This window comes from Hermetia illucens, chromosome 4 (assembly GCF_905115235.1).
Source record: "Hermetia illucens chromosome 4, iHerIll2.2.curated.20191125, whole genome shotgun sequence".
Classification (NCBI taxonomy): Eukaryota; Metazoa; Arthropoda; class Insecta; order Diptera; family Stratiomyidae; genus Hermetia; species Hermetia illucens.
The window spans coordinates 106,342,645-106,366,405 of NC_051852.1; the positions used below are offsets into that span (position 1 = coordinate 106,342,645).

A 23,761-nucleotide genomic window follows, 5' to 3' on the forward strand; every position below is an offset into this window, starting at 1 on the left:
TTATCCTTTTTGTGCAAAACAAAACTTTATTTTATGTTAGTAAAAAAATATCTATTTTTAAAAAATTAAATATTTTTGAGGTTTCATTTATCGGCATCGCTGTGTAGAATGAAGGATTCGAATTTCAACTAAATCAAATAAGTAGTTTTTGTTAGTGGTTCCTTGTGACTTTGAAAACGCAGTTTCCAGTAAAACGCGTTGAAAATTTTGACAACATATTTTTCGTAAAAGAACTTAATTTCTCTATTTTTTCTAGTATGCTAGTCAGTTAACTATGAGAGTATAGGATCGAGGATTTTATATAGAAGGGATGATTAAAGTAGCAACTGCTCGCTAATTTCATTTCTATACCTGTTGCGGCGCGCATAACTTTAGAATTATTTTGAATTTCAATGATATTTTAACTGTATTGTCAATCTATTATGCTTTCGAAACACATAAAGAACAAAAAATTTATTTCTTAAAATCGCCGTGCTGTCTACTACCTTAAACATAATTTTTTAATGGCTTTTGCCTTTTTAATGCCCATCAGCGGTAGTTAGCTAACAAACGACGGAACCATACATTCAGTTGCTCGTAAAAGTGACAACAGCATACCAACAACACCCAAAAAAGTTGGAAAACCGGAAGTTGGTGTATCGGATATAAAAGATTTGTATTCATCTTATGTGAGAAATTTTCTACACACATTTTTCCATTCGTATGTGGCTAAAAACTCCAAATATTCCTTCATATTTTTCCAAACTACAAGATGTACATACATATTACAGACGTAGATATTATGCTCACCCTAAACAAACAAACATCGCCTATTAACGAATACTGTATTCTATACGCACCCATATAAATTGTTCGTATACCTATTTTCGATTTACTTCGAGCATAAAAATATACATATGTACAGATAAAGTACGGATATAGAATTCCGCCTGTTGAATGTACAAATATATCTATCTGAATTCGACACAATCCGCAAACTCCATTAGCACGTAAATATAGATACACATATATGTATATTTGGAGTAATTCATATTTATATACAAATGACGAAAAAACTAAAACGAAATTTTTCTTTCTGACCCCCCATTCATATAAGCTCACTTTGTTATGGAATTGATATGAAATGATAATGTCATACTCGTTTTAGAATGCACGAAATTCACATTCAAAGTTCTCCCTTATATCGAGAACTTAATGGCGGATTCCAAAAAAAATTCTAATATCTGCTAATATACTATTATTAACTTTATTTGTGCAGATCTCGGAACGAGATGTATTTTGAGGTCTAGATTTCATTTAGATACAACACTGTATTTTTTTTTTTTTCTGGTTTTTCGGTTGGATAGATTCTGAGAACGAGACCTATTACATTTTTTACGGGTCATATTTGGAACCCTCACCACCTGAAGTTTGACCCGGTATCAAAAATAGTTTCGCAAAGTACTAATTGAGCCCTTTCATTTGATACCCCACATATCATGTATGAGGAGCACCCCGTAATGTAATGGCGTAAAGGGATTCATAGGCCACACGTTCTCGTCAACTTTCGTGACAATCCGTCTAGCCGTTTCCGAATAAAACAATTCGTCAATAAGGTTTTGTTTCACACAAATCCTTAAAAATATAGTACAATCAAATATTTTTTACAGGGGTTAAGGAGGAATACCTTACGGCATTGTTGTAATCGACGGAAAGAAATTCGGAAATTAATTTAGTCCTAAACGAAGTAATTAAACATTGAAAAACATGAAAAAAAGGACCGAAATAAATCTATGCTGCAAGAAGGTACAAGGGGGAGGGCAATTACATGTACTTTCAGTTGAACTCGGTTGACGAGTGATGCCTGTACCATATATATGGTTTTTATTTATCCCTTGGTGGGCTATAGCGCACCAATCACGCCTAAGAGCCATCGTACATGGGCGGCCCAAATGCGCTTCAACTCCCTCCAGTATTTCCAGAGCCGCCTATATTTCTCCTCTACTGCAGCAATGGAGTTGTTACCCCTCCTTAATGTGTGACATATCTATTGCTACTTCCGGCTTCTGATTACATCGTCCGAAGATAATTGGCCTGGCCGTCGACCATATTTTTGGTCGAAAGGTTGGCGAAAGGGTGAAGCTTCTGAGTAACAGTAGTGGTTGCTTTCCATGTACTCTATATAGCAACATAGAAAGAATATTAACATAGAGCATTTTTAACTTAGCCTCGGTTTTGGTATAATTATATTTCTAGAATTTTTACAAGGCAGCGAAGGTGGATCTAGTGCTGTTAATCAATGGGACGACATTCAGTTCCGTGCCATCATGGGTAGTTAAAATGCTTCCGGGATATGTAAATTTGTAGAGCACCTCAGATACAATTCCTGTTCAAGCTTTCTTGAAATCGATGAAGAGCAGATGGAGCGAAGATTTATACTCCGCGCACTATTCGGAAGTTATTCGGATGATGTAAAGGAGGAGGATGTAGGAGGATCTATAACGGAAACCAGCTTGGTCTCAGTCGAACAAACTTTCAAAGTGCTCTTTGATGGGATCCAGGGTTAATTTATTTAAAATATTATGTTTGCGACGGCAGGAACCCGCAGGTGCCTTTCTCAGGAATATTAACAATCAATTCCTTTCTTCACTCTCTGGGAAAAGTCTCGAATTCCGAGAATTCCCATATAAGTAAAAGAAGCAGATCTACAGTAACTGCAGGAGCAGCAATGAATAACTCCGCGGAGACCATCAAGCCCAGCGACTTCTCTCCGTTTGGGTGCCTTGACGAATATTTCTGGGCTCCTCGCTACCTTTATCGAGGAGCGTGAGCACATTCTAGAAAGCAATTATAGTGCGTTTTCGATCGCCAAAGATTGCAACCGTAAGATCAGTCCCTATCCGAGACAGCGTTGATGTTTCGGTTGCAGTAAAGTTAGGAAATTTGCCTTTTACAGCAAACAGGAAAGACTTTAAGTGTAGTCTTAAGCTCCAACTTACAGAGCTAATCCTAACCTATACCATAAAATGGTGCAACAGGACAGCGAGAGAAGCTGGCTTAAAAATAAATGAGAATGAAGTGCAAGTTATTGAGACACATTAGAAATTTCTGAGTATAAAACCCAGCGCATACTGCCCCTATAAATTTAAACCAGATGGTTTTCCTAAAACAGACGATTTATACAATTTCAATGAATTTTTTGATCATTGCACCTTATTTAATGCTATGATCGAAATTTCGACTTTATATTCGCCTCTACCTGCGGTTCATCAAATTGGACTCATTCTTATTTTAGAACGTGAAAAGTTGGTTTCTACAAGGACTTTGTCCTAGTGGCTCTATTCCGTTTGAGTGCATTAATCGCAGAGATGACTTCGTATCTATTTGGAGGCTTATTCCGTATTCCCCTGGTGCCGGTAGGCGTTTCATCCACAAAGGTGAAACTTCACCGGATATGATACCGTTAAGAATCGTAGTAAAATGTTCCTTCCACCTTTTCAGCTGATCATCATCGTGATTGAGGAGCCAACAGTTGGCGTTCTCGACCGTACCATTGCGGCAAATTTTGCTTTCTTTGTCAGCTTAATAATACATTTTTCCCTTATAGTGTAATTTTCCGAACTTCTCTATATCTCGCATAATATCGGAGCATTTAATCCAGGTTCTCAATGCAAACATGTTTAACAGTAGTATCGGTGTTAGAGCGAATGTATTTTTGCTTAGCGGATCGGTTCAGGCAACAACGAAACATTTAATTATTACTTAACGCATTTAACATGGCATTGTAATGGGAGTTGTACGATTAATAGTTGATAAAAATGCCACTGATATTGCCTTTTTTACACAGTCGCCTACCATAGATCAAGTGAAAGAAACGTTTCGGGTATGGGGCAATGAGGACATGCCCAACGGCATCCCTGGAAGTCTTTCTGGGATTAACCCCTCTCCATCTGCACATACAGATGCAGGCAAGGAGATCAATATTCAGGATGGCCGGTAATATGAGTGAGGCGGGGAGTTGCCTAAATCGAAGGAAGATTGATATCCTTTCTAGGCGGGATCCCGAATTACTGATGCCGAGAGACAACATGACAACGAGGTTTCACTTCGACAAGAAGTTTGAAACACGTTGGAGTAACAAGGCAAACTGGGAGAGCGTGGCTGCGACATACGGTTTAAACCAGCAACTGATTACTTGGTACACTGACAGATCCCTCACAGCAGAGGGAGCGGGTGCCGGTGTCATTGGTCCAAGGAAAATGTACTTTGAGCCAATGGGTAGGTACACTAGCATATTCCAGGCGAAAATTTACGCCATAGACAAATGTGCCTCCTTTAATCTGCAAAGGAACCACAGGGGGCAGAACATAGCTATTCTCACCGATAGCCAAGTAGCGATCAAGGCACTTAGGTCCAACCAGGTGAACTCTAAACTGGTATGGGAATGCCTTGAGAGACTGAATACACTCGGCTCGTCCAACAAGGTCTGGATACTTTGGGTTCCAGGCCATGCTGGGTTGGAAGACAATGAGGCAGCGGATGAACTAGCCAAGAAGGGAGCAGGGATGCCTTTACACGGGCCAGAACCCTTCTGTGGAATCGGAAACGGTTTCATGGCTATGAATCTAAGAAACGAAGAGAAACGGTTGAGGGAACTATATTGGGTGGGCCTACCAGGGATGGAGCAGTCCAGGGTGCTTATTGGGGGATACGAGCCCATGCGCACAAAGGATTGCTTAAACCTCACCAAAAAGAACCTCCGAATCATAGTGGGAATTCTCACTGGTCATTGTCGGTTGAACTACCACCTAGGGAAGCTAGGGATATCTACGGACACTGCCTGCAGGTTTTTTGAGGAGGAGGACGAAACCTCTATGCACGTCCTGGGATAGTGTCCGGCATTTGTGCAAAGTAGGTCGATACATCTGGAAGTGGGGAACATACTAAAGTTCCTAACGGTTACAGGCCTGCTTGAGATACTATGATCAACAGGTACACTATAACCAGTAAAAGGGGCACAACAGTTCTTCAAGGACGCGGTGCGACTTTCCCTTAACAGAATAATAATAATAATGGGCTTTTGGAAATAAAATCCAGAAGAAGATAGAACCCTAGCTAAGCAGAGCACAAATTCGGCCTTTATCTGCTGTTTTCTCATATTGTTTGAGTATTTTGAGCGAGTTCGTCCAAACTCCTGACTCATTTCTTTTCCACGTTGGTAACCTAAATTCAACGGAGAAAACGGGTAAAAAGTTAAAGAAGTGAGAATTCGCGGTTGTATGTTCTGGTATTAATCTTCATATCTTTAAATGGTGTTGCTTCGGGAATAATCGTGAAAGTTAGGAATACACTTATCACTTTATACTTTATAGGGGAATTCAATGTCTACTTAATTAGTATATTGTAAGCGTAAGGGGTTTCCAGCCAATTACAAAAAAATATAGTAATATACTATTACTAATTTTACTTGAACAGATATCGGTATGGAAGGTATTTCGGAGCCCAGGCTCCATATAGTGGCAGCCTCCTAATTTTTTTTAAGATTTTTGGGTTGGGTAGTTTCTGAGAACACCCCGCACGCCCCACCTTTCCAACAAATATCAAAAATTAAACCGGCTTCGAAAAGTACTAATCGAGACCTTTAATTTGATGCCCCACATGATTATATTTGATGAAAAAAACATTTTACACTCCCCCTTTTGCATGTATGGGGACTACCCCTTAAATTCAACATAAAAGGATGTAAATTACTGTCTGTGTGAGAGTTCACAATTCCCACCTTTCTACCATATTTGGTGTCAACCAAACCGTCTCCGAGAAAAATGCGTCCCTAGTAGAAGACCAAACTACTGGTGAAATGATGAACTGACCGACCTTCGATCAGCCTGCCACCGAGTCAGAAGAGCGGCTCAGGGGCGGTGGATAGTAGGCAGCCCGCAAAACCCTCAAGCTCAACATCCAGCGAAACAAGAGGAAAGCTCTGCTCACGTGCCCCACCCTCTTGCTGAAAATCATCCAGGGGTTATTCCCCCAGCAGGAGGAGGGCACCAACACATTCCAACTACCTCTGAATGTGACGGCAATTCCGTCAGTCACCAGAGACGAGCTGCTGAAAATCTGCAGTAAAATAGGAGACAGTAAAGCACCGGGCCTGAACGGAGTACCGAATAAGGCCCTTAAGCTTGCTGTAAAATCTAGGCCGGACATGTTTGATGAGTTCTTTGAGGCGTGCATGTCCGAGGGAATATTTGCAGCGGTATGGAAGCGGCAGAAATTGGTACTTCCGACTAAGCCTGGTAAACCTCCAGGCGAACCATCCTCATACCGACCCATATGTCTTTTGGACACTGTGGGGACAATGTTAGAGCGGCTAATCTATAATAGATTACTCCCGGTTGTTGAGAGCCTAGGCGGCCTTTCAGATCGGCAGTATGGGTTCCGTAAAGCCAGATCAACCATTGATGCCATCAAATTGGCTGCTGGCTTGGCCGAAGATGCAATCCACGGAAAGGGTAGTACCAGCAAATATTGCGTGGTAGTAACCCTAAACGTGAAAAATGTATTCAATTCGGCCAATTGGAATCTAATACGGAAATCTTTAGCGAATGTTGGTATTCCGCCTATCTCGCTGCTATCGTCGATAGTTATTTAACTGAAAGAAGGCTCTGGTATGATATCGATGACGGACCCCAGGAGTACGTTGTTTCCGCGGGTGTCCCGTAGGGCTCCGTATTGGGCCTACTACTGTGGAACGTCATGTACAATGATGTACTTAATCTTCCCTTTCCGGAGGAAGCCACAGTGGTGGGTTACGCTTACGACATAGCGCTGGTTGTTGCCACAAAGCACCTCGAAGTTGCTGAGTTATACTCAAGCGAGGCGATTAGTGCTGTTACAAGTTGGTTAGAGAGCTGTGGTCTGAAATTTGCGGAGGAAAAAACAGAAGCGGTCCTCATCACTAAGCGCCGCAAAGAAAATACGCCTGTATTAGAATCGGGAATCATATCATCACTTCCAAGCTGGCCATCAAATACTTAGGGGTGGTGATAGACAGGAAACTCAGCTATAAGGAACACGTACAGTATGTTTGCGATAAATCATCCACTGCTATGGGGGGGGAGGGCCACGGTATACCTCTAGGTTGTTTACAGTCAGGCTGGTGACCTAAATCGTGCTCTTTGCAACCCCAGTTTGGAGGGAGGCGTTGCAGATGTCAGTTAACACTAACAAACTGAGTGCAGCCTACAGGAGGACAGCCCTGAGGGTATGCTCTGCCTTTAGGTCTTTCTCAGATGAAGCAGCATTCGTCATCTCTGGAATGATGCCGATTGACATCTTGGCAGATGGGATGGCGAATATATACAATGCGAAGCCAATCTCTCCCTTATCGCAGACGAAGAACGCTAGATGGTGGGAACGCTTGGGAAAGGGTCGGTGGACTCACAGGCTCATTCTTGCCATTAAGGAGTGGTTGGAGAGACGACATGGTGAAACTAATTATAATCTCACCCAGTTTCTCACGGGGCATGGCGGATATCGCAATACCTTCACAGGTTTAAATTGGACACCTTACCCGACTGTTCAAATTGTGATTGAGTCCCACAGGACCCAGAGCATACATTCTTCCACTGTCCCAGATTTGTGGAAGAAAGGAGGAATTTAGAGGAGACTCTAGGAGAGATGCTAGTACCAGAAAATCTGGTGCCGAAAATGGTAGCACATCGAGAAAATTAGGATGCGGTCAACTCCATGATCGCATCTATCCAAACCAAACTGCGAAAGGCAGAGGAGAGGAGAAAAGCGCGGTCACGTGCGCTGCATATAGAAGAAAGGTGACTAAGCTAGAGTGAGCTGACTCCGCCTCGTTGATGTAATAACTTATGGTGGTTCGCGGGGCGGGGAGGGAGTCGGGGGTGGTTTTAGTGTGTAAAAATCCCACACGCTGGCGTGTCCTGAACAGTGCCTTTTCAAGATTTTCACCTCCTGAAAAAAAAAAATACAGACACTGAATCGATTCTAATAATGTTTTGTTTCATACAAAACCTTGAAAATACCCAAGTCTGGTGACGTAGGGTATTTTGAGGCTAAGATGAAAAGACACCTGGACCAGCTTAAGTTTTTTCATATATTTCGGTTAAGTAGTTTCTAAGAATGGGTTAACGTTGTAATTGACTCTTTTCGAATTCCCAAACTCCTGCTCTTTGCAACGTCAAAGCTAATACCTAATTCGAAAAGTACTAATCGATGCCTTTCATTACATATCCCACATGACTATATTCGTTAAAAAACCTCACAACCCCGTTTTGCAAGTATGAGAATCCCCCCTCTTATACCAACATAGAACGATATTACCCACTGCACGCAAGGAGATTTACCCTTCCCACCTTTCTACTGAATTTGGTATGAATAGGAGTAACCTGAAGAAATGGAGGAAATGGGTAAGACAGAAAAGCGGACGAACAGACAGAGAGACAGTAAACCGATTTTAAAAAGGTTTTGTTTTATGCAACCCTAAAAAATACACATGTCCCCACTTTCATTTCTCAGTGAGCACAATACGTAATTTTGTCGTACTCGTTTAAATTTAGTTTCATTGGTTAGAGAATATATGAAGAATTTAGTGGATATGTATGATTTCTGATTTATTCCACTGTGGCGTCTGGTTCTGTAAAATCTAAATTGTTGCAAATATGCACCTCGTTCACGGTGTGATTAAAATGCTTTTAGGAACACAGTATGATATTATCCTAGCCGCAAGGCACTGTTCAAGTTTTTTCCAACTTTATCATAATTTGAGTCACTGAAAGATACGACATGGGTTTCTTTCTGCATTAGATACATTCTGTCTGCTTACCTGAAATTATTAGTTTCGTTAGAGAAACTGTTCAAATTAGATATCCTCCATGCTCGCTTAAACTAACCGGTCAGTGTATTTTGCGTACTGTACAGAATTATTATTGCAAAACATAGGTTGAATCATAGATACTTAGGATACACGATAATATCCTATTCTGTTGAATGAACGTTCTTCACATCAAATATAATTGGCTAAACGTTGTTCGTGCAACTGACACTTTAATTTCAATTTTGTGCAGTCAGCGTGGACCCCTTCTAAATATATTCAGAAACTTTCAAAACGGCCAGAAATTAGACCTTTCATTGCTAACAGGTTGTAAATCACCTGTAAATTTGCAATTCTGTGTTTTAATCACCGATTAGCTTGGAAAGTTGCATTTGATTTGTTTCGATGAATGTTTGCATGATTGATCGGGTTCAAGAGGTGTCATTTATCTTTTATCTAATACAACCCAACATATCAATTCATTAGAGGCAAAATCATTGAGCGTGCATTCCAAAAACCCGGAATGTCACATAAATAATAATAATTTGTTTATTTCCGACTAAAAAAGCTCCAAAAATCTGGAGCAAGTTCAAACCATGTTTTGGTTGTTCATGGATATACTTTTTGCGAAATTAACATTCAATGGTCAATGACAAAAAGCGTCTGGGAACGAATCTCATAGGCGACTCCAATTAAAATAACACTTCCTCTTCAGCAAATCCAAATTTTTGCGAACATTTGCACTCCCAGCACCCATCAATGAACTCAGTGATGACTGGGCGGAACAAATAGTTTTTAAATTTGAATAAAATTAATTATGATATCACCTTGAACGTGACTTCGACACATCATCTTGTTAACGAGCTGATCTCTTCGACGAATTCCAAAAAAAATTTCTTGGGGGCCATCTGAAGTTATTTTCGTCGGTTTTGGCCAAAGCCTCATGGTTACGAAACCTGAATGGAACCATCGCGGAAACCTGACCGGCCAAAGTCACTCTCGGCTCAGAAGAAAGTTACGTTCGTTAGGTAATTTAGGTTTTTGGTCGGTTTTTCACTTTTCGCATTTCGTCTTGGATGCTCCAACGTAAAAAGTGAAATTGTTATTCATTGCGGAGCCTCCACTTGCATGGAGCTTAATTTGAAAATTATTATCGGTCTACCGGCATGCGATGGGAAATGAAGTGGTCCCGGTCGGGTTACTTTCTCTTTCACTGCGTGGAGACGAGTTTTTGGCTATTTGACACAGAGTTTGGGATAATGGGACTGTGCTATTCGTTAGATGTTTTTGCAACTGAGTTCATCACAATTGGAAATAAGCAAATGAATGCGGGAAAACATTGGACTAAATTGCGGCTGATTTACTACCCATTTAGTTACTTAATGTTGTCCAGGAAAAAAGTGTTGGGTCAAGATTACAAGTGAATTTGTGGTCGCCAGCTTCGAGCGTGACACGAATATATATGAACAATTGGTCGAAATAAGTTAAGCGTCTAATGAACTAATTGGTGATGTAAGAACGCTTACGGTGCGCAATGGGCACAAGAAATATTTCAAATTGCTTTCTTTCACCTGAGCAACTAATTTCGTCGGTAGACATTAATTATAGATTCCAACATAACAATTACAAAAGCTGTGAGACTCCACTGTATGAGCACAATTACTTGGGGTTGTTTTTCACCACAATGACTGTTTTCTGATGTATCAAAACAAGCGCATAGATAAAGTGTAAAATGAAGAGGTAAGTGTACTCTAATAATTAAAAGTTTATATGAGAAACGAGCCGGTTAATTAATTATCAACAGTGTAACCACATATTACGTAAATTAGGTTGTCAGGTGACGAAGGAAGCTACTCAGTACTCTTAGCAATCCGCTTCATATTTGTATTCTCTCACGGAGGCAGTTTTGTGTTTGCTGAATGTGTTCCTTGACTGAAGACGTACTGGAGCTTATCAGACGGTTCACATAAAATTGCTTTATGAAACCGTTGAATTTGCTTTTGTCCGCGTATACGTAATTCATATAACATCCAGCATGCAATGCATTCAGTGCAGCAAATGTGCATACATAGATGGTTAAACCAGTGAGTATTTTAAAGCCTTTCTTATCAGCTACTAATGAAAGCGGTCACATAACCTTTTAGGATTTACGTAATGCAAACTTACAATAATTAAAGTCATGAATATTTTCAAACATGCTTTATGTTTGTAAGTAGTTTATTCATAAATTAGCAAAGCTCGTATTATGGACAATATTGCGTCTCCATAAATTTTCGATATAATTACAAATTCTCTTTCTCTTTTCCAGATTAAACGTATTTTTAAAAGGTAAGTGATTAATCCAAAGATATACCACAATATTCTAATATTCACTCTAGAACTGCAAGACATTAACTAATCTTACTTCAAAAATGAATATTAACTACTAGATGCAAGTCGAAAACCCTCCCCCATTACCTACCCCTTGCCATTCCTGGCAAGTTCGCCCAGTTAAGCTCCCCAGCCGTTCCTTATCATTTTTCAATGTAATGGCCATGAACTTATTTTCGCTGATCCTTTCCCGGCCAGCTCGTACCCGGCCTCATTCCCTTCTAGTCCAATGTCACTTAAAACCCAGAGTATTCAGACCTTATTGAACAAACCGAGCGTGCTCAGTCTGTAAAAAGAGTCCCATACCACTTTACCTGGTAAGGTCAATACCATGCTCTCCCAGCTGTGTGTTTCAAACCTCTTAACGAAGTAAAAATTTGTTGTCATGTCATCGCTGGGTTGAACTGGCTGGGAAGAACATAAATTTTCCCTCGCCTCGCTGGTACTCCCGGACATTCCGAAGATTGTCCTCCCTGCCAGCACCTGTATATGCGGATGGAGATGGGTCAGTCCCAGAAGGACCTTTAGGGATGCCGTTGGGAAAGTTCTCATTGCGCCACTGATACACATACAAGCCAGCTTTTGAAGTTTTTGTAAGTCCCTCGCTATTGTACTGAATTCCGCTCTGTCTGACCAGACTACCGCCCTATAAGTAATCATAGGTTTTACTATTGCAGCGTATATCCTGTGCAGCATTTTCGGAACGCATTCGCACTTTTCCCTGCGATGGACCTACAAGTTATCAAAGCTTTTATGGCTTTTCGTTGGCAGTCCTCTCTGTTAAACGTGCTGACTTGGATGTAGGGGATTACGCATTAGAACCTTAGCTCTAATATACTTGCCTTCAACGTCCTCCACCGTTTTAATTATGAACGATGTCAGGGAGATTAATCTGAAAAATTTAGGGTGAAAAGGATCTATTTACGCGGTGTCGGAGTAAAATCACTCTTGCCCATCTCCATGTTCTCGGGCTGTATTCCAAGGCTATGCCGCCCCTTACCATCCTTAGGAGAAATACCATACCACCATACCACTGCGTGTGATTTCAGTGGTTTGAAGGATCCAACTGCCCATCTTATTCTAGGTTCCGAGTATGTCCCTTTCGTTAGTTTCCAATTCAGTTTTTCCCCTTCTGACCGTTTTCGGGGTATTAGGCAGAATACTAATGCCTTCCGCGCTGGGGTAAGGACCGGGAAATGAGTTCTGAAAAGGAGATTCGCGTCCTACTCATTCTCAGTAAACGTCCCAAACACTACACTTCACATAGCTTAGATATGGTTGCCATTTACACCTTAGTGGAGTATAGCCGGTCAGTCACACCTGCACGCCATCGTTTGAGGTTATCTGCAATGCCATACATGATTCTCGCACTCATGCACTCCTCCTCTACTGTTCTGCCCCAAATTGCATAGTGTAGACAGCAATGCAATTGTCGCTCCTTCTTAATATGTGACCTGTCCCCTGCCACTTTCTCCTCCCGATCGTAATGCGTACTAGTGCTAAGTCTGTGCAGCTACCAAGTCCTACGTTTGAGATCAGGCCTGTGTATTCCGCTGATATGACGCAGACAAGTGCTGGCGAAAGCTTATAGCTTTTGAATAACAGTGGAGTTCATTTTTCTTGTGCTACTCTCATGCAACAACACAGAAAGAATAGTAGCACAGAATAATCTCAATTTGATCTTGGTGTTGAGATAACTGCATTTCCAGATTTTAGAGAGGGGATCGGCAACATCTAGTTCGGTGCGGCTGTCGGCAGAAACCACGCTTCCAAGATGTACAAATTGATCGACGCTTTCGATGCTCTGCCCATTAATGAAGATAGGGAGAGTGCGATATCTCGTCAGACTGAGAACCTTGGTTTTGTTGGTGCTTATCTTCAGACCAATTCTACTTGCCTCTCTTTCCAAATCCAGAATCATTTAGGGAAAACCCGGCGAGAGAGCAAACAGATGTGATGACCGTAGTCGAGGTTTTTGAGAAAAAATGTAATTGTCCATTGAATTCCTCCACGTCATCCGGAGAAGGCAGTATGAAGAACCTCACCGATAACAAGAAAAAATAATATCGGTGACTGGATGCAACCTTGGCGGACTCCGTTTTGAACCTCAAAATCCTCCGAAATTTTCCTTCGGTCCTGCACGTGACATTTTGCGTTATTATACGTTACTCTGATAATAGCTATCATTTTCTCCGGAATGCCCCTCCTACGCAGAGCACTTTAGACACGCTCCCCGCTCACGATATCGAAAGCTGTCTCGAAATCAATGAAAAGAAGATGCAGCGAAGATCTGAATTCTATGCACTATTCTTCGATGCATTCCAGGATTATTTTAGCCTTTGCGAAGGCAGGGAACACGCAGCTACCCCTCCAATTATCACAGGCAAAGCGGGTGCTCTTTTTGGAACCTTAACTATCATCTCCTTTTGCTACTCTCGGGAAAGGTCTCAAATTCCCAAGATTTCCGTACGAGTGGAAGCAGCAGATCTGAGGTAACTGCTGTACCTGAAAATAATTCTGTGGGGACTCTGCCAAGCCCAGCAGCTTTATTCCGTTTGAGTGCATTGATGGCTGAAGTGATTTCTCTTGTGCTTGAAGGAACAGTCCGTATCCACTCATCCACAAGAGGAGGAATTTTCCCGGATGTAATACGGTTAAAGACTCTGGTGAAGTGTTCGATCCACCTATTCAGTTGTTTATTATAGTGGATGAGACGTCAACCGTTAACGTCCTTCACGGGACCATCGAAAGATTTCTTCTCGAGATTTCGCTTGGTATCGAAGTTCATGCGCGTCACGCCTGCTATCTCTCGCAGTGGTCAGTAGAGTCTTCAACCCCTTCCGGCCATTGATCAGTTTCCACGACTCCGCAGCCAACCAGATCTTATGACGCCTTTTCGGGATGTGGTCAAGGACCTGTGCAGCACTCGAGAAAATAGCATTTTTGATGGCGGCCCAATCTTCGTCGATATTTCGATATTTCGTCGTACAAGTGGTCGATGTTGAACTTGGGGGGTCGGAGCTTCCCAACCTTGCGGGCAGTGCGGGTGCAACATGAACTGGTTGGTCGAGCTGATTGCTGGTACCGCGTAGGTCAATTGAAACCGAGCTAAGCTTATGCAGGCTTTTTGCTCGAACAGTGTGCCACCAATCACGAGGAGGCTGAAGTTGCAGAAATTCGCGAACATCCCACTATTACCGTTGCGATTGCTAAGATCGTGCTTCCCCATAACATGTCCGAGGAACGCCACTTTGACTTTCAGATCAGATTTTGGAAGCTCCCCTAAACTGCGTTTAATAGCTCGTAGAAAGCATCCTGCACTATATTGGAAGTCTTCGTTGGAGGGTAGCATTGTACAATTGTGATGCCCCTTAACCTGGACCGAAATCTAGCAGTTAGAAGTCTGCCAAAAACCGGCTCCCAGGGCAAGAGAGCGCGCCATGCGGTAGCTGTTAAAAGCAACCTGATCCGTCTGCTACCACTTGGCTTTCCAGAGTCCAAAAGCACGTTCCCATTAGTGTGGCAATAGGGAGAGGAGTACCCTCCAGGGTCCCACCATCTTACTTCGCTTAGACCCAAAATGTCTAGTTTATATCGCTGGCAAGCGTTCTGAGGACCCATACCATTGTCGAGAAGCGTGCGCACATTTAAAAAACCGATCATAGTCCGTTTTCGATAGCCAAAGGTCGTTGCTGGGAACTGTGGAAAACGAGAAGCTGGGAACTGTGGGCAACCATATATGCAGTGAGCTATATCCTTCTACGTTCAGTTCAAGTGAGGTCCCTATACATGAAAAAATGGGTGTTTAAATTTTTTTCACCGAATATAGTCATGTGGTATCGAATGAAAAGTCTCGATTAGAACCTTCTCCAGCCGAAAGTTTTAATATTTGTTTGAAAAGCGAACCGAAAAATTAGAAAACAATTATGAAGCTGAAATTATGTTACAAATATACAGTATAACTATATCTTTGGGAAGTTAACTAGAAACGCAGCTTAAGCTTACTCTAGAGTAGTGCTGCTAGAACCGCGAAAATTATGGTACTAAAAATAGCAGCCATCCAGTAAACCATGTATTCGTTGTAAGTTGCCTAAGCAGCCAAAAAATTAAACCTGCTATTATCGACTTGGAAAACCTAAGTGGAAGGGTATGCACTCTCCGTTTGCGAAGCAAATTCAGAAATATAAGCCTCATTAACATTCATGCCCCCTTTTACGAGGTAGTAGAAAGAACCCTCGAAACTTTTCCTAGGTATGATTTCAAAATCATACTTGGAGATTTTACCAGCCAAGTAGACACGGCGTCCGTATTCAGGGATACTAATGATAACGGAATGCGGATTACTCAATTCGCAGTGTCACACGAAGTGTTTGTTGGAAGTACTTAGTTTGCGTGGGAAGCGGTCCACAAACAAACGTGGGCCACTCCAGATGGGACCACTTTCAACTAAACCGACCACGTGTTGATTGAATGCCCCCAACCTTCAGCGTTGATGAATGACAGAATACATAGGGGGCCAATATAGACTCGGATCATTACCTCATTGGCATGGTGCCGCCTTGAATTCCCTACGCCAATCAGTTAAGATTGAAGCCATCCCCAACACACCCTTCCGTAACACGTATAAGGGGGAAATGAATGCTACAATAACCGCAGCTAACAGATGTCCTGGAGATGAAGCATCAACAAATGATCTTTACAGCCATCTGAAGAACGTTATCATTTGTAGGGCCACAAACAAGTCCCAAGTCGAAAAAAGGCCGGAACGGCTGATTCGACGATGAATGTAAGCTAGCAAGGCAACGAAAAAATGCCGCATACCGAGTAATGTTGCATTCTCAAAGGACGCGGTCACGGGCGGAGACTTATACCACAAACTACATCGAGCAGAGAAGCGACTTCATAGGCGGAAAAAAGGAAGCCTGGGAGAACCAACAACTCTGTGAACTCGAAAAGTGCAGGTTTCAATCCCAATAGGCGCGGAACCTTTATCTGCTAGCCTTATACACTTCGATGCTTATCCTGCGGAGAACAAGAGAAAAATCTGTTCTCGAAAAGAATGGACAAAGTGGTTCGATGGATTGAGTATTTTGATGGACTGCTCAACAACCAGAATATCGGCGGGTTAGAAGTCCTGCCGATTAAAGACGACAGACAAATACCGCCACCACCAAGTACAGAAGAAACGGTCCGTGTAATTCATCGGCTTAAAAATCATGGGTCGCCAGGAACCGATGGAATTGTATTGGTTAAATGCAGAAGCGACCAATCACACCAGCCGGTTCATCAATTTATGCTCAATATGTGGGACAATTAATGGCTGTTGACTGGGAAAGTGGCGTTATCTGTCCCACACATAAAAATGGAGATATCACGCAGGGTAGCACTTCTAGGGGTACAAGGTTGCTGAGTACCATTTATAAGACATTCTATCTTGCTAAGTTGGATAACCCTATACACCGAGAATATCATCGGATCATACCAAAAAAGCTTCACTCCAGGCAAATCAGCAACAGATCAGATTTTCTCTGTGCGGCAAGCGATGGAAGAACTGTAGGAATATAGCCATCAGTTACACCATTTTTTCATCGACTTCAAGGCCACTTATGATAGGATAGGTAGGGTAAATCTGTACACAGCCATATGAGAATTCGTTATCCCGACGAAATTCATAAGACTGATTAGGTTGACCCTGACCAATGTGCGAGGCCAGATGAAAGCAGCAGGATCACTTTCGAGACCATTTGACATCATCAACGGTCTAAGAGTAGGGAATGCCCTATCATGCATGCTCTTTAACCTGGCCCAGGGAAAAGTGTACCGCGAAGCTGAGGCAAATGCGAGAGGTACCATCCTCTTTAAGTCCACCCAACTACTGTCCTATGCTGCCGATACCAATGTCATGGGAAGAACAACCCGAAACCTACAAACTGCCTTCATCCAGATCGAGCAGACGGCGCGAGATCTTAAGCTATACATCAATGGAGGCAAGACAAAATGTATGGTGGTAACGTCAGCATTAAAAACGGAAAAACCAACACCATCAGATCACACTGGGTAAACGAGAATAATAATGACTAGAAGCTACAACTTGGAGACCGTTGATAACTTCTCCTATCAAGGGTCGAAAATCACAACCGATAAAATCTGTGATGAAGGAATCCGTGCATGGTTGTTAGCTGCCAACCGAGCCTATTTCAGCTTACAAAAACCGCACCGCTCGAAACGTCTCACAACGATCTCAATGATCTTGCCAGTTTTCATGTATTTCTCGGAGCCCTGGGTTCTTACCAAGAAAAAGTGCAAACTCTTGGCCGCGTTCGAGAGAAGAATCCTCCGAAGAAATTTTGACTCCTTACATGAGGATGGACAATTTCACAGCCTACATAACGACGAAATCTATGAGCGATTCCATGACCGTCAGGTTGTGGATAAAATCCGGCTCAATAGGTTCCGGTGGGCGGGTCACTTAATCCGTGTGGATGATCCAGCCCGGAAAGTCTATAAGGGCAATATCTATGGTAGAAAAAGAAAACGAGGCAGATCCTGCCTAAGATGGAGCGATGGCGATGGTCAGGACGCCAGATAGCTTTTGGGGATATCGAATTGGTGGACCTTGGCGCAAAACCGGGGTGTCTGGAGTTCCTTATTTAGGCTGGCCTAGACCGAATACCGGTTATTGCGTCGTTGATGATAAAAACAGTTTTGCAAAAAGATACTAATTACTACTTTTATATGAGCGTACCTTGGTTCAAGGAAACGATTTTATTCCTTCCTGTTATTGTATTTTGTGTCAGACCCATGTTTGTGACAACCAATATTGTTCGTATATTATTTGAATCGATTTGAATGTTATGTACACGATTATAATTATAGCGCAACAGCGCTGCCAATTGAAGAAATATTGAATTACATCAGGCGAAATTTTGTTCCTAATTTCCTGGAGTACTTTTCTGAAATAATTTTTGGAGATGTGCAGTGTACGTTATAAGCCTGGAATTCGAGCAACCAGGTTAAGGTTTACCAATTGGGGAAGCATACAAAGTTGCCGTGGGACATTATACAATAACTATTCTCGCGTCGAGAAGGAGGTTTATTTGGGGATGTTGTCTTTCTCAAAGACCGGTGGTAATTTGCAACAAATTAAAATACAGCACATTAGAGTATACCTCTTGATTAGGTTCTAGTCAATAAATACCAATTTATTGACTCTGGTTGCTTCAAAGCCCCGACTTTTTTTCGCTACCATGCTTAAGGTTTGCATGTATGGCGTAAGTTTTAAGTCCGTATTCATTTACTTTTTGCCGAACCACAGAACGGAATACCTGAAACTTGTGGGTTTTGATAATACGGAGGCGGGCTGTTTTCGGAGTAGAACAGCTTTCTTCTGGTTAGGCCATATGCGTTTGCTCTAGAAGTGAACGCGTTTTCCCGCGCATGTGCAAGATCTTCCAATGTCGTGGCGTTTAATGCAAGTTGAGAATGGCGCCGCGTTGTTTTAGATTTGCCAACTTCAGCTGTGGGTCGTTCACTTCATTTTCAATAACCCACTAAGGGTTATTTTATACCTTCTATGATGTGATCGATTGAATTCACCGAAAGCGCTACTTTGCTTTTGTGATTTTAGGGAAATTTTCACCTATTCCACGAAGTGACGACAGGCAGCCAAACATTACCAGTGAAGCTTACGGGTTATTTTATCATTCTCCGTGATATTGCCAAATATTAACATGTTTTCGATTTCTGTTGAAAAGTACTGAAAAACACCTATTTAATTGAAAAAGTACTGGAAAACGGGAAAAAGTACTAAGGAACTGATGAAGGAGCCAAATTTATTACCTTTGGTACTAAAAAGTCAACATTGCTCTCGAGTCATGAAAATTTGTATTAGTATAAACTATAGTATGAAGTATGATATCGCCAAGTTTGGTCAAAATGGCACTGTTACTGACAAAGTAAAGCGAAGGTTAAGGGTAAATGTCTTTCGAAAACGAACGTCCCATGAATTTCATTCAACTAAGCAAGGGGTTGAGCTCTCGAAGCTCCTCTGTGAGTGTGGACAACAGCTTTCGAGCCGTCGTCCCCTGTTCGCTTCGTCCTTCAAAGAGGCAACGCTGGTACTCAAGTACCACCAAGAAGTAACGTAGCTCGGCATATCTTCTAACGGTGACCGCTACACCTTTTAACATCCTTTAATTACTAATCACGATATTGTTTGCGGAAATCCTAGTTTTTCACTATGTAATATCGCTTACATAACATATTTGTTTGTCATTTTAAGTATAACACTAAACACTGCTGCATTTAACCATTCCAAATCCAAAATATTTCACACCTAACCACGTTATTCAATTTTTACTTTCGTATCATAAAAAAAACTGAAAAAAGGCTTTATTGACCGTGAGAAAACCTATCTCCATTTAATCTATTGAAAACCGTGAACATCTTCATTAAAATGCATGCACTTTGCAGTTGGGCTTCCAGCGGATTTATGCGTTTTAATTTTGACTTGTTTTCGCTATAAAAATCTATTGCCCATGCCAAAGCGTTTGGGCCACGGTAATTAGAAAATATTAGATAACTTCCACTTTGAATAGATACTTTTAACTTTATGATTGTAAATAATCGGAGTGAGGTCATACCACACTCTAAGAACTTTCCTTTGTATGGGTTCGGTTTAAGAAAGCACATTCAGTGCTAACATATGAGAAGATTAAGTGCTTAAAAAAGAATGAATTTACCTTTAAATAATTCGCGTGAAATCAATAGAAAATCTATGAAATCGGTCAAGGTCCAGTTTATATGGCTTCGTTAATCAAAGCGCTATTAAAAATTTTACTGCTCTATTTAGTGCAAGCATAAAAAAATAAATGCTCAGTAATTTCAGCAAAGCCTTAAACTAATTGCAGTTCAATTTACGGCTTTTCAATTGGCTGGAGTTTATTGATTGCTTTCATTTTACAATTAAGAGGTCTTCAAAGGTTAATAAAATTTATCTATTTTGAAATTTGACAAGAAATTGATTTAAATACAAATAACTAAATGAGCGTAGGAATGTGTTGACTAGATTAGCCATTATACCATTATCAAGATAATTTATATCGCAATTTATAGTTCACCTGACTTGAGAAGTTGGCTATAAATTCAAGAAGTTAAGGTTGAATGGCTTTAACGAGGTGTGCTGTGTTCCCAATATATTTATGGGTTTCAGGGTATACGTGACCTCTGCAACCCGCAGAGAAGTATCAACCAATGGTGAGTTAAGTGTTCTTATCTTGCCAGAGGTATTTTGCAAAACTAAAATAGCAAATTAACACGTTTCCAAACCCTTCATTTGTCCTTCTTCTGTCTTTCGAGTTTTTAGTGAAGCAAAATTTACGAGTGGTACGCATTGGAATCACTACGCCTTTTTGCGACTATTACAACAAAACCGAATATTTATGCAGATATAAAATAGCAACTATGTCGGTGGAATCATGGATTTCATCCAACCGCATAAAGCAAAATAGAATGCCTCAAAAAACGAATACAAAATGAAATAGTCATGGTAATTTGCGCAGTGAATTCACAAACAGCTCCTGACCTTAAACACTCTCGAACTGTGCTGAATTAGTTAAGAGAATATTCTTTTCGAAAATGAATCGAAATGTCGTGATGCAATCATAATAAGGTGTGGAGTTTGTAAACGGAAGTTTCTCTTCCTTAATGGATATGGTCTGAAGGATGTGAAGTTTCTAATGAACAATGTGTTAATTGCGGTCATACGGATTATGATTTGAGGGCTGTTATGGTGTAGCTTATGATCTTCATGGTTATTTACATTTATGAGCATGAAGGCAATCAGTGTATAGTATAAATAGCTTATCTATCTGAGAAATGCATACATTGCAGATTGAATCAAATCCGTTATTAGCTTCAAAGGGCTGCTTCAACTTGGGAACTGGCTACATGCACTTAATCCAAGTAAATTACATACGAAAATGAAAAAGCCCCAATTAGAAAACGTAAACCAAATAATTTATTTAATTTTATTGAACCAAAATTCATTGGTATTAAAAAATTAAATCAAAGTTAGTAATTTGATAAAATGCATACATTTAAACACCAAATATCATTGATTAATTTTTGCACCAAGCAAAAATTTCGTGAAACCAAGTATTTTGTCCATGGTTTTTTGTCTTTTTAAGGTTAGCCTTATTAAAATCGGTTCAATGTCTGTCTGTTTGTCTGTCACAGGCGCTTTTCTCAGAAACAGCTATACCGATTAGCACGAAATTCGGTGAGAAGATGGAAACTGTGGACCCCCAGACATGCAGTGAATTATATCCTTTTACGGGAGTCCCCGTCCATGTAAAAGAGGAGTGTAAAATTTTTTTCACCAAATATAGTCATATGCGGTATCAAATGAAAGGTCTCGCTTAGTACTTTTCGATGTCGGTCTTAGTTTTGAGATTTGTTAGAAAGGCGGGGAGTGGGAGGGGTGGAAAGTGATCATTTCTTTAACGGACCCATTCTCAAAAACTACCCAACCAAAAAATCTGAAAAGCTGCCTCTATATGGTGCCTATGCCTCAAAACACTCTCCATATCGATATCTATTCAAATTAAGTTAATAATAGTATATTATCATATTTTCGGGAAAATTGAGTAAAACCCCCTTAAGTTTATCTCAGAGTTATAAAAGTTGGTGGTAGTATAAAATATAATATGAAGCATATTATCTCCAAGTTTGATCAAAATCATACTATTATTAAGAAAGTTATAGTAGCTCAAAGTTGTCTTTACCGTCTAAATTTACAACTCGAAGTATTTAATCTGACATGCTATTATAAATGCATTTTCTTAACGGGCTACGTACAAATGGGATAGTTCTACACTCAAATATACTCACAAAAGAAGGAAACAAAACCTTTCATACCTGAAGTGCCCAGCTTCCGGTTTCCCGACTTGTTTTTGGTTAAAGAGGTGTAAATCTTCAAAGACTCTGGCCTGGGCACGGCAGAGTGTGGGATTTTTACCCACGAAAACCACCCCCGACTGTCTCCTTATGCTATGGAACCAGCTTTAGGTATTATATCACAGGGCGGAGTTAGCTTACTTTAGCTAGGTCTCCTTCCATCTACCCGCGCGGTTCGTAACCCCGCTTTTCACAGTTTATCCTGGATTATCACGATCATGAAATTGATTGTGTCCGAATAGCCGAGTGGTTAGACCACAAGGCTGTCATGCGGAAGGTCGCGGTTCAAATTTCACTGGTGGCAGTGGAATTTGTATCGTGATTTGACGTCGGATACCAGTCGACTCAGCTGTGAATGAGTACCTGAGTCAGATCAGGGTAATAATCTCGGACAAGCGCAATGCTGACCACATTGGCTCCTACAGTGTACTGTAGTGTACCGTTACGGTCTTGAATGAAGTGCTCTAACACACTTCAAGGCCCTGATCCAATTGGATTGTTGCGCCAACGAGTATTATTATTATTATTATGAAATTTATCGCATCCCAATCTCACCTCGAGTTTTCTCTAGGTTCCCCCTTTCTTCTACGAACCTAGGACATTGGAAAAATAAGTGCGCTGGGACCCCGTCGCAGTTTGAACAATTAGGTGAGGTGCCTAATTTAAACCTGTACAGGTATTGACGGTATCGTCCTTAGCCGGTGAGAAACTGGGTGAGATTATAATTGATCTCCCCATGCTTTCTCTTCAGCCACTCCCCGATGGAAGGGATCAACCTGTAAGTCCAACGACCCTTTTCTGACTGGCCCCATCGCTGTTGCAATCTGCTTATGGATCTCTCCCTTTCGACTTTTTTCACATGCGATAAGGGAAAGAGGGACCTGGTGGTGTTCAGCATTTCGATTGCCAGGATGTCAATCGGCACCATTCCCGAAATGATGAACGCTGCAATATCTGAGACGATCCTGAAGGCAGAACATACTATTAAAACTGTTCTTCCGTAGACCGTGCTCAGTTTATATGCGTTGCCTATAACATGCATACAGCAAGGTAAAACTCACCACCCTGGTTATGAGCAGCCTACAAATATGCCGCGGTCCTCCTATGTTCGGAGTCACCCTTGCCAGAACAATACTAGCGTGGATGATTTTTCGCAAGTATGCTCTATGCGCTGCTTAAAATTGAGTTTTTGAGTAATTTTTCTTGCGGCGCTTAGTGATAAGGACCGCTTCCGTCTTTTCCTCCGCGATTGCCAGTTCAGCACTCTCTAACCAAGCCTTAACAACACTCGTTCCTTTACTTGAGTACAACTCACCATCCTCGAGATACTTTGGTACCACAACCGGCACTACAACGTCGGCGTAACCCAGCACCGTCACCCCCTCCGGAACCTGACGGTTTAGTACATCATTATACCTGATGTTCCACAGTAGTGGTCCCAGTACAGAATCCTGTGTAATGTACTCCTTGGGTGCATTATCGGTATATTACCAGAGAGTCCGCTCTTGCAAGTAGTTTTCGATAATAACGACGAGGTTGGTGGCGAACACCAATCGACGCCAGAGACTTTCGTATAAGGTTCCAGCTGGCCGAGTTGCATGCATTCCTCACATC

The 23,761-nt window shown here is 41.4% G+C and overlaps 1 protein-coding gene across 3 annotated transcripts in view; it reads left to right on the forward strand.

Moving 5' to 3' along the window:
- Nucleotides 1–23,761, forward strand: part of LOC119654885 (mucin-12) — a 268,652-nt gene that overhangs the window by 132,475 nt on the left and 112,416 nt on the right. For all 3 annotated transcript variants that reach the window (XM_038060497.1, XM_038060499.1, XM_038060498.1), the window contains one exon: nt 11,130–11,149. The gene's annotated coding sequence lies outside the window, so the exon portion shown is untranslated. The remainder of the gene's footprint in view (nt 1–11,129; nt 11,150–23,761) is intronic.